At 39.8% G+C, this 8,301-nt stretch overlaps 1 pseudogene across 1 annotated transcript; it reads right to left on the bottom strand.

Moving 5' to 3' along the window:
- Nucleotides 1–5,493: 5,493 nt before the first annotated feature.
- LOC308510006 (large ribosomal subunit protein eL15-like) lies at nucleotides 5,494–6,053 on the bottom strand (annotated as a pseudogene). Its single transcript has one exon. The product of its transcript is annotated as a large ribosomal subunit protein eL15-like (transcript).
- Between the last annotated feature and the right edge of the window lie 2,248 nt (nucleotides 6,054–8,301).

Here is an 8,301-nt window from a genome sequence, read left to right as displayed (position 1 = left end):
TTAGTCCACTCACAGACCAAGCTGCCCAGATGCACCTGTTAGGTCAGCCTCTGCTCAGTTCTCTTTGTTTCTATAGCTAGAAATTATCCTAGGGTGTTTTCTGGGTTAAGTAAAAACACTGGTAAGCTTAGACACAGAGAGAGGGACACCAAACCATGTTGATGGGAGGACTGTTTGAAAGTGAGGCAATCTTTGCCCATGTCCTCGACTGTTCAGGCAGTGAGATCCAGGGCCAACTAACTAACTGTGTTTATATGACTTGATTCACAGTGGATGATAATTCTGCTTCTCCCTACATTGGCTTTCAGTCCTTAATGTCCATAGGTTAGCTACCACCTTCTTTGAGAAATATGAATATCATCTACTCTCCACTCGATCAAACCCATCTTCTGGTAATTCCTGCCTGTGTCAATTCTGTCTTCTCTAATCTTTCCCTAGACTCTAGCCCTTCTCCCAGCCCCCCACCTGCATTTCCTTCTCTCTCTTCCCCATGCCTACAAACACACTGATAACATTCCTGGACCCTGTGGTCCCCTCTAGTTATGACCCTAATTCCCAATTACCTTTATTTTCTGAGTTGTATCCGGGACCATATCTATTGCCATTCCTTTTCACTACATACCACTAAAGTCCTGTGAACTAGACGTTTCCATCTGCTAATTCTGAATTCATCTTTGAAAGGCCCTAGTGACACAAGTGACAAACCCAAAGACATTCTTAAACCATGGGAGACATTCAGCTGCTCCTTCCTTGCCACAAAATGCAGAGTATTAGTATTTGTGGGGAGTCATAGGGAAGGAATTGGCAGATCAGAAGACTAGATTATGTGAGTAAATAAAGATGGATGAAAGAACCTATGGTATAAACAATGTTTACTAGGAGGTCCTATCAGTCGAACAAAAAAAATCTATAGTTTTCTCTTTTCTCCTTCATTTTATTCCCCTTTTGATTGTATTGGCAGATAACATTTCAGAGCTACTAAGCATGTAGTAATGTTATATACACTGTAAATCTAAACACAATCCTGTAAAATCCTATAATTTCCATTTCACTGAGGTTTAGAGAAGTTAAGTAACTTGCTCAAGGTCACAGTTGTCAAACGGCAAAGTCAAGACTTTAAACTATGTCAGGTTCTTCACTTTGAGGTCTTCTGTTAACCATTCTACTATTGATATCGGTGATTCACCAACCCAAGGTTATTCTCCTGAAAACCAACTATCAAGGAGCAAATGCTTTTTTCCTGTGTAGATTTTCCTGTTTTGTGAACATTGACCTGTTCATGAGTTTTGGCCCTGGATCCAAGAAGTTACTTTCTTGCAGCAAGTAGTTGATGATGATTGTAAAACCATGTATGATTTTACAACTATAAGCTACTGTTGGACCTTTATCACATCAGAAAAGAGGTTAGTTCAATAATTCCCAAGGACCCTTTGCCTCCACTTGCTCAGCTCTCCAAACAAAGTAAACAGGCACCCTATTATTAGTAGCCTCTTTCACTTTCAAAAGTGTCTTAGTTTGGATGATAAATTATATGGTCACCCTACCTATGTACCATTGCCACCTTAGTCTTCTTCAAACATCAAATTCAACATGTAATCAATCTGCTCAAAACTTGAAAGCTCCTGCTAGATGTGTATGGGACATCTCTGCCTGCCCAGCACCTGGGCCTTCGGGGGAAACTTCCTCCCCATTTCATTTCATTCTAGGAGGACTGTTAACACCATTGGCCACGAGGTCCTGTCCTGCCATCACAACCAAGGATAGGTTAATACTGCAGGCATAGTGAATCATGGCAACCCATCCAAGGAATGGGCAAGTGACCCAAGAAAGGTCAAAAGCACAACTGAACATTAAATGAGGAGATCTTCTTCTGCTAGGTTTGTAGGCTGGGAGAACGTATTTGGAACTACTGGCAGCAATAATTCCTGCCACATGAAGAGAACTGTTGGACAGAAATCAATCAATGGTGAGGAGTACAGAATGGGTAAGAGTGTGACGGCAAGCAGGTGAGGACAGCAGAGAGGACATCAGTGCCCCCAATAAGCATGTCCTCGTGGCCTTGGTTCCCACACTTCTTAATTCTATAAACTACTCCAGAAACTTTCCATTTTATGTGTACCAACAAAATCTCTTTTCTGCTTAAGGTAATTTGAATTTGGTTACTATAATTTGCATATAGTGTCCTGACGCCTAATCTCACCCAAAATTCACCTTCGATAATATTTGAAAATGTGGGAAAAATTCTAAATAAGTCCCCATTTCCAACCTAGCATGATGACAAAGATATAGACAGACAGACGCATAGACACATAGATATCTACATACACATAAACATTTAATATTCAGTTCAGGAAAAGATAGTTGAAAACATGGTGATAGTATACACTGATATACAACTTTCTGAAAAGCAATTTGGCAATATTTATCAAAATGACTTTACAACTGCAAGATCTTTTGTCATTTTAGGTGAGTTTAATGACAAGACCATTTTAGATGAGTTTAGTGACAAGCAACAGATTCAAAACTTGCACAAGAAGAAAATTTATTAGAAGGTCATGGGGGACTCCAGACTGGATGAAGAAGAACCAAGCTACAAAAACAGCCAAGGTTCAGACAATTTCAGGAAAGTCAACAGCAGGAACCCTGGAGACTTCCTGGGTTCTGTTTTACAATGACAGTTCCAGTCACCTTCTACCTGAGTAGGTCACTGTTGTACTGTCTAAACTGGAGCAACCAAGTATTGGTTATGAACTTCTACCCTTGGGAGAGTCAGCCATGACACAGAAGGAAGAAAGGACAACGGATACAAGCTACACACACAGTCAGCTTATCGGTATATTTCTATACCTGCACCTTTGGCTGCCCAACACATATACGTTCCCATGTAGTCCAAGATGCTTCCACCTACCACTGCCCAAATACTCTATGAACAATGGCAAGCTTGCTCACTTACTTCACAATGGGAAGTTGTCTGAAGTTACACACAGCTTCTGCCACCAAGGACAATAATAGATTTCACAAAGCCATTGCTCATTAAGATTGGTGATTCTCAACTCTATGTAATAAAGAAACAGTAAATTTTTGTTTCTAATCTGTCACGGACAAATTCATTGGAAAAATGCAATAAAAATGCATTGCTAGAAAAATGAAATTAAAAAGAACATAAAAAGCAAGCCTCAATATTTTATTATTATATACAATAGGCATAGAAATTTTGATACCAGTCTGACAGAGTCATTTTAAATTCTCTATTTCTATACTTTTTGCATCATGAACCAATAATAAATAGCTCACAAAGCAGACCCCCACTTTGAGCAGCTCTGCTATAGATGATATCCATTCCCCCTCAAATTCTGCTTCAATCTACGGTCCAAAAGAAATAGTTTACCAACAACAACACACTCTACATACAATATGGATAGCAAAGAACACATTTTGTTCTATGTCATGTCACAGCAAGCAAGGAAACAGGCTTTCTTCCCTTCTGCTTTCCAAGCCTGCAAAACCTTTCTTTAAAATCTAAGAGCTTTTTATTATTATTATTATTATTGCAATTCTATTAGGAATTGCCACAGGCACCATTCAGTGTCCAGATCTGCGTCAGTCACTGTATTAATTTGCTCAAATGAGGATTCAACATATGGATAGCAGTTGCAATGAGAACCACCACCTGATTAAAGAATAATATGTTGGGCAGCTTCTCTGGCAACAGCTCCATCTTTTCCATGCCTCAGGCTCCCAATAGGCCCTGCCAGGGTTCTGGCTTCTACGAGGTGACCTCATCCCTGGGATCCCAAAGCACTAATTCCTTCCACCATAGAAGTGACTTCTTACTGTTTCCTGAGTTCCTTACTAGCTTCCACTTGATTTTCCTACTTCTCTATCACCTGGTTTCCTGCATTAAATTCTCTCCATTGTAAATACTTGAAGCGGATGTTATTCTCCCAGATAGAATACCTGTGGGTCAACTAAGTTTACTGACACTACTGGTCCCTGTGGGACTATAATTAACACTTTTTTTTTCAGTTTAATAGACTTTATGCCTTTAGTTGAACAAAATTTACACACAAAGCAGATGGTTTAAGATTTTTGAGTGCAAAGGAATTTAGGTCTCAAGAGGTTTTATGAGTCTGCTACATGTTTTCTGGAAATAATTTAACTGAGCCTTTTAAGACCCCTGAAGAAAATAGAAAAATTGGTTCAAGGAAAGCAGCAATCAGATTTTGAAATCAAACTACCTATTCTTAAGTCAGCAAACCCAGAATTGGAAATTGGGGCAATTCCTCTTTTGTATTTCCTACACACTATAATTCACTCTGGGAAAGAGAAACCTAGTCTATGTTTTAACATTAAGGTGGGCACAATGGAGAGCCTGGAAATTTTGTGGTAGTTAAGGATTTTGAGGGTAGTTTGAGTAGGGATGAAAAAAATAACTAGACAATGCATACGGTTAGATTGGAAACCATGAACGTGTATTGACACCAACTACGTAACTGTTCTCAGTAGCCTTATGGGAATAATGAATAAAGTAGGTTGATCCAAGATGACGTTTAAGACTGACTGAACTAAGCCAATGAAGTGCTTTTAAATAGAGCCAATTGTATTTTTTCCCTATGGTGGCTAGAGGGTTCATAATGGTCACAAATTAACATTACAACCTTAAGGCTAATAATTCTCATTTACTTTATGGTCAATTTTCTTCAGTGTGATTACCACCAGTGTAATTACCATTACTGCTTTGCACGAAATTCAGTATTCTACAGATCCCATGGAGTCATGGGATTGAACCAGGAGCCTCCACCTTTTGTGAACTTCACTAGTATTGTGGAGACCAAGCCAACTTTGTGTACATTAACAGGAATTTGTTTCATTTGTAAGAGAACCCCCTTGCCACAGGATTGTTCAATTTTCCTAATAACAGTGGCATTCTTTTAAACTTTTCTTCTTTCAGAACCAGCAGTTATGTAAACAGAATTTTGGTTTAAATCTAAAAATGTGAGTCCCATAGTCAACTTTCATTTTTCTGCATGATCCTGAGAATGGATGAGGATATACTTCACATTTCCAAGCAAGATTCAATTTAAAATGTTTGTCCTTGCCAAACTCCAAATATCAGTCCCATTGAGAGTAAACCAGCAGAGCATGCATTACCCCAATAAAGTTGTAGGTTTCATCACAGGCACCAACAAATCTACATGGCTGGTTCTGCATTCCTTTTACAGATTTTACACCTGTAATACCAAACAGCATTTTTAACACTGACATAGCAACTCCCTAATAAGATAAAGCAAAGGAAAAAGTATTTATCTTATGAGAAACAAGATACACATTTAGTTCAAACATTACTACTGCACTTTAACTTTCATATTTTGACAATGCATTCATGAAACAATCTGCAGAGTAGTTTTAACAGACACATTAAAGAACACTTTTAAGCAGACATAACTGTCCTTAATTGTTTACTAGGTAAGAATTTTACAAACATTACTCATATTAGCAGTAACAATGGAGCTGGAGAGTACTGTGCCTTCTCCAAGCTGCACGGTGAGAACCACTAACAGAATGGTGGTTGTGGCCCTTTCCAAGGCCACGGCTCTTGCGGCCTGCAGATGTCAGCTTCGCATCTCCCTGTGCGTGTGGACTGGTTTGGTGAACAACTGGGTGTTAGGATTCCGTCTGATAGCTTTAGGGAATGGATCAATGAGGATAACCTCAAAGGATTTGTTTGTATGTGGAATTTTCACCAACCCAGTAAGAATTCAGGACTCTCGGAGCCCCACAGTGGCGTCCAGCTCCCTCCCCCGGCAACACTGAAGGCTTTAAGCAAACTTTAGCTGGTTAACACCGTGATGGACAGGCTTGCCATAGGTCACACCCTTGGGAACTGGGCCTTTTCGGCCCCTATGGCGCACACAAATCTGACATATGACATAAACTTGCTTGGCCTTGTATGCCAGCCAGCATGATTTATTGGGCTGGGTGGGGCGGAGGGCCTTGTGGAATGCGGAGAGCTGGCAGTACTGCCAGCAGCGCACCCTGAGAAGAAACTGCATTTTTCTCTGAGTATATAATAGAAATGTTTATCCTTCGCAACTTTCGGAATCCCCAGATTAGCTCTTTGACCTCTTTTGTAAAGGCTGCTTAGAGTAAGAGAGCCAACTGGTAGCTATTTGCATATCCCATACCTTCAAAACAGTTGATCAAAAGCAGTACCACATCCTAGGATATATTCAAAGACTTAAAAGATATACATGTTGGGTTTTATACCTATTTCCATCCGGTTTAGCAATTTCAAACATTGATGACAATTGAAGAAAAGTTTTTGCTTTTTGTATCAAAAAAATAACAAACCAACCAACAAAAAACATAGACTTTAAAGGCTGGCTCATCAATATAGTTGCTGAAGATTCCATGTTTAATTTGAGCCAAAAATTTCTGTTTGTCTATTTCCTGAGCCCTGATTACTGCTCTGCCTTTGGATGTCTGACCACACCCACTTGGAGTCTGTAATCACTCGCCTTCAGCTTGATTTCTAACTGCTGAGTTTTGGGATCCCATTTTCATTGCATCTCACTTCTCTGCAGTCCTGGCCCACAAAAGCAGTTAGCAATGTGCATTTATAAAGGATTCTGCAGCCTGGCTCAGCATTTTGTTTCTTGTGGGAAAGAAGATTCTTCTGAGCTCCAGGAGCTGAACAGAATGAGAAGGAGGTACGCCATACATATACATATATATCCAAACTTATGTTTTTAGTACTTGCAGAGTTTGAGAGTATGAAAAGTCCCACAATGATAAAGAAGAAGGAATTCAATGTCACCTAGTGTAGGACAGCATTCAGCAATGGTCTGCACCCACCACACCATCAAACTTGAAATTAAGGCTGGCTGCCTAGGCAAGCTCATTGAATGCACACTACTCAGTGAGTCCTATACCAATGATTTCAGCAGATCTGAATTTCTGAAATTTCCTCTGAAAATGTTTTCTTCACTGTGCCCTCTAAGCCATGCATGTGATAAATTAAGTTTTGCTCCTGAGAGCAAAAATGGAAGAGATATTGGATTGGGCCATGTACAGCTGCCAGATAAAATATAGGATATCTAGTTAAATTTGAACCGAGATAAACAACTAATAATATTTTAGTTTAAGTATGTCCTGGACAATATTTGGGACATAACTTATTCAGAAAACAAACAAACAAAAAATTCTTCATCCGTTACCTGGAATTGACATTGGGAGTCTTGTGTTTTTATTTGCTATCTCTGGCAATTCTATAGGTGGAAACAGTTGGCATTCGCTTCTTTTCATATAAAGAAGCCCTAGTTGCATTTGGCAAGGGAGCATAAAGTAGTTAAGAATCTAGGCTGTGGACTGAGATAGCTAGGTTTGAATCATATCATCTCCACTTAATGACTGTGAGCCAGGTGCCTCACTGGCCTCCATTCTCTTCATTTGGCAACAGCTACCCAGACACCCAGGACTTCACCTCCAGGTAACACTCAGTTGCCTGAGGGTGAAAAGTTGATGAGGTATCTGGCTACCACTTACCATGAGCTTTTATATTTGTCCAGAACACAGAAGCGAGCCTGACTGCCTTTCACCCCAGTAAGATGCAATGGCTAATTCCAAGTACTACCTTTCTCTAGGTGTCTGTTCCATGTAATCAACATCAGTATCAGTTATTGGTTTCTTTTTTGGTAGCAACAAAAAGCAATAATAAGCAAAAAAGGACAATAAGCAAAACATGGATTTTGGAAAGGAGTCTAAGGTTGTTCACATGACTCAAACAAGGGCTGCCCAGAACAGTGTCAGAAAGGATGGGAGTAAGAGCAGGGCAATGCCAGACCACAGCTGCAGAAGCAAGAGGTCACTACACTAGATCCCTACTTGAGATGACCCCATCTTTTCTGCGTCTGTCAGGTTTCCAAATCTTTTTGGGAAAAGGGGAGGGTGCAGCTTGAATCCAGGTGCTCTATTCCTGGATCAGAATGATTAGGGGAAAAGGATTGAGAACGATGGCACAGCCAGAGCCTCTGAGGGAATCAATGTGGGCTGGGCACACACCCCAGTTGGAGACTATTGTAAGCTTTGCTCCAGCAACCCTGTTAGGAGTCTATTATAAGGAAATAATCAGATGTAATAGATACACAGACAAAGCTCTTTGTTACAGTGAGGAAATGGAAGCAATTTGAATGTCCAACAATAGGGAGAAGATTAAAATAACAATGTAGGAGAATAAAATATGGTATGTAATTGCAATTATTTATGAGGTGAGTTTAAATGATGGACTGATATTTAATGTAA

The sequence above is a fragment of the Rhinolophus hipposideros genome, assembly GCF_964194185.1.
Source record: "Rhinolophus hipposideros genome assembly, chromosome: 2".
Lineage (NCBI taxonomy): Eukaryota > Metazoa > Chordata > Mammalia > Chiroptera > Rhinolophidae > Rhinolophus > Rhinolophus hipposideros.
This window is presented reverse-complemented; position numbering and strand designations above follow the sequence as displayed.